Here is a 6,584-nt window from a genome sequence, read left to right as displayed (position 1 = left end):
CGTCTAAAATCGCGTGACGTCATTTATGGACGGCCCCTTAGCGCTACGCTGTGCTACGGAAACCCGGCGACCCGAGTTCTATTCCCGCTCACGGCCAACACCGGTGACGATTACCTGAACCGTTCCTGGGCCTCCTCTAGGTCGACTCAGCCTCAAATGAGTACCTGGTGCGGTGTGTAGTAAACATCGCTACTGGGGAGACAAAGGCGGCCGGGCGTGGTGTTGGCCACCCACCCCCTCGTGTACCGTTCCAACCTTTCATAGGTGCTCGCTAACGGCACTTGCCCCAACAGTCCGTGAAGGCTATACGGGTATCTTTGTCTCAGCGTGCGTACCGTACAACAGTCCATGTATATACTGTACTAGCTTTACTAACCCGCTTCGCCCGGGACTTGGATTCACCTTTGACTCCCCAGTGCCGATGTTCACACACCACACCAGTTACTCGTTTGGGGCTGAGTCGACCTAGGGGAGGCCCAGGAGCGGTTCAAAACTTCAAATAATCGTCACCGGTGGTGGCCGTGAGCGGGAACGAACTCGGGTCGCCGGGTTCGTAGCGCAGCGCGCTAACCACTACACCACCGCTCCCCCCCCCACACACACAGACACACACATAGACAAGACACAAACACACAGACAGCGCGCTGACCACTACACCACCGCTCCCCCCCCCCCACAGACACACACAGACAGACACACACACAGACACACACACGAACACACAGACAGCGCGCTAACCACTACACCACCACTCCCCACACACACAAACACGCGCGCGTCCATAGGTACACATACACGCGCTTGCTGCAGACACACGCAACTTTCAGGGTGCGTACGGCAGTAAACGACTGAAATAACAAAGCGGCAATGCTGCGCGAAGAACGCCTTAGACCTGCAACACATTTGTATATTTCACTTTCGCTGCGGAGAGTTGGGGGGGGGGATACGTGACGTCAGCAGGCACACTGCGCGACGCTTCCGCACACGGGTCACTTGACAGCTGTGACGTCACAGCTCACTTGCCGTGCAAAATATCTGCATTATTGCGCCGTCCCCCCCCTCCACAATACAAAAGTATTTTTTTTTATAATTTGTGCATGGTGTGCAGTCTGGAAAGTACCCACATGGCAAATTTCAAGTTTGTTGCATGTCGGGAAGTACGCTATACATTTTGAACAGACACACATTCACAAATTTCCCTTTCATATATATTGATGATGATGCAGCACATTGGGAATCAACGCGAAACTTGGCTAAAAAGTCTACACGGGGGATCTTTGAATGGATGTGTTACGTTGTGGGTGGGTGTCCTAATAGGGGGCGGGGGGGCGAGGGGTGGATCTTGTGTCTTTGGTGTCCTCATCGAAACGGCCGCACATGCAGCCACAAGACGACTTCCTCCTCTTCTCTCTCTTGCGCGTGTCTCTCGACGCGAGAGAACGCGTGCCGTGGCCGTGGCAGATACGGAGGGCCGGGAGAGGGGGGGTGCGAGTGGTTCGCTTATTCACGATGGCCCGGTCCCGTTGAGGAACCAAACCCCCCCGAGGGATTAAATCGGTTCCAAGTTTTTTTTTGTTCCGCCGCGCTAGTGCTCGAACCGCTCCTCGAGCCCAGCGGAGTCGATGCACCTCGGACCCGTCACCGTCTCTCACGGGGACGCACAGACTCGCATAGACACCCATAGACTCACATAGAGACCCACAGACTCGCATAGAGACCCATAGACTCGCATAGAGACCCATAGACTCGCATAGAGACCCATACACTCGCATATGGACCATAGACTCGTATAGACACCCATAGACTCGCACGTAGACCCACAGACTCGCATGGAGACCCATAGACTCGCATAGAGACCCATAGACTCGTATAGACACCCACCGACTCGCATAAACACCCATAGACTCGCATGGAGACCCATAGACTCACATAGAGACCCATAGACGCGCATAGAGACCCATAGACTCATACAGAGACCCATAGACTCAGAGACCCATATACTCGCATAGAGACCCATAGACTCATACAGAGACCCATAGACTCAGAGACCCATATACTCGCATAGAGACCCATAGACTCATACAGAGACCCATAGACTCAGAGACCCATAGACTCGCATAGAGACCCATATACTCACATAGGGACGATAGACTCGTGTAGACACCCATAGACTCGCATAGAGACCCAAAGACTCACATAGACACCCATAGACTCGCATGAAGACCCATAGACTCGCATAGACACCCATAGACTCACATAGACACCCATAGACTCGCTTGGAGACCCATAGACTCGCATAGAGACCCATATACTCAGAGACCCAGACTCACATAGGGACCCATAGACTCGCACAGAGACCCATAGACTCACATAGAGACCCATAGACTTACATATACATACTCCCAGAGACACATAGACTTACATAAAGACCCATATACATACGTAGACTTACAAAGAGACCCATAGACTCACATAGAGACACGGATATGTGCATAGAGTACACAGACTCACGTAAGACTGAGATTTGAATAAAACATATATTTCCTTTTCTTTTTTAAACAAACAAGTAGAGGAAGATTTGAGTCGACAATAATGTGCCAATCGACGTTGCAAACGACATTGTAAACATTTTGGTTTGTGTACACACAGTAGGAGAGAGTTACAGCCGGAACTGCCTTTTGTGAAATAGCGGATGGAGACACTTCCCTCTGCCAGCAGCAGCATCAGCAGCATCAGCAGCATCATCAGCAGCAGCATCAGCATTAGCAGCAGCATCATCAGCAGCAGCAGCAGCATCATCAGCAGCAGCATCATCAGCAACAGCAGCATCAGCAGCAGCATCATCGGCAGCAGAATCAGCAGCAGCATCATCAGCAGCACCAGCAGCAGCATCATCAGCAGCAGCATCATCATAATCAGCAGCATCATCATAATCAACAGCAGTTGCATTAGCAGCGGCAGCATCATCAGCAGCAGCAGCATCAGCAGCAGCATCATCATCATCAGCAGCAGCAGCATCATCAGCAGCAGCATCAGCAGCATCATCATAATCAGCAGCAGTAGCAGTGGCAGCAACATCAGCATCATCATCAGTAGCATCATCATAATCAGCAGCATCATCATAATCAACAGCAGTTGCATTAGCAGCGGCAGCATTATCATCATCAGCAGCATCATCATAATCAGTAGCATCGGCAGTGGCAGCAGCGGCAGCAGCATCAGCAGCATCAGCAGCAGCGGTAGCAGCAGCATCCGCATCATAATCAGCAGCAGTGGCAGCAGCAACATTAGTAGCAGAAGCATCAGTGTCATCATCAGGAGCGCAGCTGCATCAGCATAAGGATAATCAGCATCATTATTAGTAGCATCAGCAGCAGCATCCGTAGCCCCAGCATCACTGGCAGCAGCATCAGCAGCAGCATCAGCAGCAGCGTCAGTGTCAAGACAGTCGCATCATGAGCAGAAGAATCTTCAGAATCATCATCAGCAGCAGCAGTAGCAATATCGTCAACAGTAGAATCATCTTCGTCATCAGCAATATATATCATCTTCAAGAAATCATCAACAGTTCATCAGTAGTAGCATCATGAGCAGTAGCATGAGCATCATCAGCAACAGCAGCAGGAATTCAATCAGCAACAGGAGTAATATCATTTATAATGCACGCTATAAGCAGATATTTTCACCAATAATTACACTGTGGAACAAAAAAAAATTGTTGTAAGTGTTATTTCCTAATTGCTTATGCCTCAAAAGTACAGAAAGTGGCTATTATTCCCCACAAACTTTGCTTTTGTGACCAGGACAGTGATATTTTTAAATGTACCTATTGTCAATGAGAAAACGTGGTGTGCGTTTGTGTCATTCCTTCACGTAAAGTCCTGGTCACAAAAGCAACGTTTGTGGGGAGTAATAGCCATTTTCTATACTGTTTAGGCATAAGCAATTAAAAAACAACACTTACTACCCAGGAACAAAAATCGTGTTACATAGTGTTACCATCAGGTGCGGTGTGTAAACCTCAGCACTGGGGAGACAAAGGCGGCCGGGAATGGTGTTGGCCACCCACCCCCTCGTGTGCCGTGCCGGCCTTCAGAGGTGCTCGCTAACAGCACTTGCCCCTACAGTCTAAGACTACACGGGGGATCTTTGTCTTGTGTGTGCACGTATCACCCGCGCCTTGTGAGAGCGCTAACCAACTGGGCAGTTTACCCACAATGGAGGTTTGTTCCTTTGGGTTAGATCGCGCAAATATATAAATGTGTCGTTAAACCCGCCACCACCGACACAGCCAATTAGTAAAGGTTTGCCACGTAAACAGAACGTGGCCAATTCGTCACTAGTACAGCCACACCGGTGTGTGTTGGAGAGCCAAGCCACAACATTTACAATCCGAGTACGACGTTTCGTCAGTAATTACAACTAGCTTCATCAGGCGGACAGCCAGATTTGTCCAGTTTACCCACATTGTGCCCCACCAGGCGCACCTCAATGCACATACAGCCCTTTGCGAATCCATTCCTTGATGAAGGGCCTTCTCCACCCGGCACTGACCATACTTCACCACGCTGGTTAGTGCGTGGAGCAGATCCACGTCATCATAATAATCGGGAGTGATGATAGCCGTGACCTTAAACGTGGCACCCCAACCTCTCCCAACACACACCAAATATTTACTAAATGAATATCCCAAATGTAATTTCGACCTGTCACCGATATTTCATTTCATGCCAATCTCCAGCTGTCTCGACGCAGAGCCCCTCCCTCCCTCCCTCCCCTCACCATTGTTAGTGTCAAACACGCTCACTTAATGAGTAGCCGTCAGTGAAATCGTCAATCATCAATCGCACTCCTATTAACAAGAAGCTAATAGCCTCGGCGTTACCCTCCCTCCTGGCTGGCCGACTGGCTGCTGGCTGGGCTCCGTGGCTGCCACCATAGCAGAAGCAGAATCAGAATCTTTATTTATACTGGAGGAATCCGATGCGCTATTAAGCTCGTGTTCGCGGATGTCCAGAAGGGGCGCGGGGTGAGAACGTCACAACAAACAGTACAAAAAACACGATGGTAGTGGAAAGCACAAGAGAGGTAAACACATGACCCAGACGCATACAAATACAACTAAACCCAACCCCATCCTATCAGGCAAAACCCCGCTGAGGCATTCACTTTTTTTTCAGAAGCGACCTGGCCACAAATGATAGTCGCTCAACAAAGTGGTCCCATCATTTGGACATTTATAGCAGCAAGATCATCGCAATGCCATGTTTCTAAATGTGCCGGGGAAAACCGGAGGACCGGGAGGGAAACACATTTCACGTGACCACGGGGTGAGAGAGACACACGAACTCCAAATATACAGCAGCAGGCGTCAGGGTCGAGGATCGAACCCACGACCTCCTGCATACCGAGGCGAGGTAGTCAACATCTCCTAGTCACCGTGATGATGATGAGAGAGAGAGACACGCAAACTCCAAATATATAGCAGCAGGCGTCAGGGTCGGGATCGAACCCACGACCTCCTGTTTACCATGCGAGGTAGTTAACATCTCCCAGCCACCGTGATAATGATGAGAGAGACACGCAAAATCCAAATATACAAAATATACAGCAGGCGTCAGGGTCGGGATCGAACCCACGACCTCCTGTATACCAGGCGAGGCAGTTAACATCTCCTAGCCACCGTGATAACGAGAGAGACACGCAAACTCCAAATATACAGCAGCAGGCGTCAAGGGTCGGGATCGAATCCACGACCTGTAAAAACCCACGACCTCAACGGAGATTTTCCACGTAACACAAAAAAACATAAAATTGCAGCGGCGAAAGCGGACGTTGGGAGAAAGAACAATTACTAATGATAATAATGATGATGATGATAGGGTATAAACATCTAAGAGGTGGCAGTAACGAATACGGGAGACCGGCGGCCACGGTTCGTTTAAATTCGCCCCGGTTTCAATCGCGCATTTGCATAATAAACACAACTCATCATTATCATCATCATCCATCGGCTGAAAACATGTTTAAATAAACAAATGAACAGCTAATTCCAGATCGTTATGAAAAATAAGAGTCTGACAACTTAGCGTGTCTATCTTGGATAAGTAAATATTAATAAAGGTGATTAATCATTTTAAGATCGAGGCGGGTTACGTAAAATCAACTTGTAACGCACACAAAAAATATATACATACACCCAACGCAGGTCCAAACCGATTCAAAACAACAAAAACACGAATTTAAATTCAATTTACCAGAACGCCGCACGCGTTAATTGACGACAGATGCCGAAGACGTTTGGTCGAGATGGTTGGTGGAAGGTCTCTGATGTAGGCGGTGGAGCGAGCGAGCCGGCCGCTGTCTCCAATGCAGTAGGAGGAGGAGGAGGCGTTGGATGCGGGGTTGATGCTGGCGGTGATTGTGATCGTGGTGGGTGGAGCAGGTAAGGGGAAGGTGTGAGCGTGAGCTGCCCCGACTCACACGCATGGAGTTTGTGGAACATGGAACTCACCTGGGGCTTTCTCTCACTTGATGCAGCTAATCTGGCTGTGACGGTCCCACCTGATGACGGAGACTTGTGT

Source organism: Lampetra fluviatilis, chromosome 46 (genome assembly GCF_964198595.1).
Source record: "Lampetra fluviatilis chromosome 46, kcLamFluv1.1, whole genome shotgun sequence".
In the NCBI taxonomy this organism is placed as follows: domain Eukaryota; kingdom Metazoa; phylum Chordata; class Hyperoartia; order Petromyzontiformes; family Petromyzontidae; genus Lampetra; species Lampetra fluviatilis.
Note: the sequence above shows the minus strand (reverse complement) of the source record.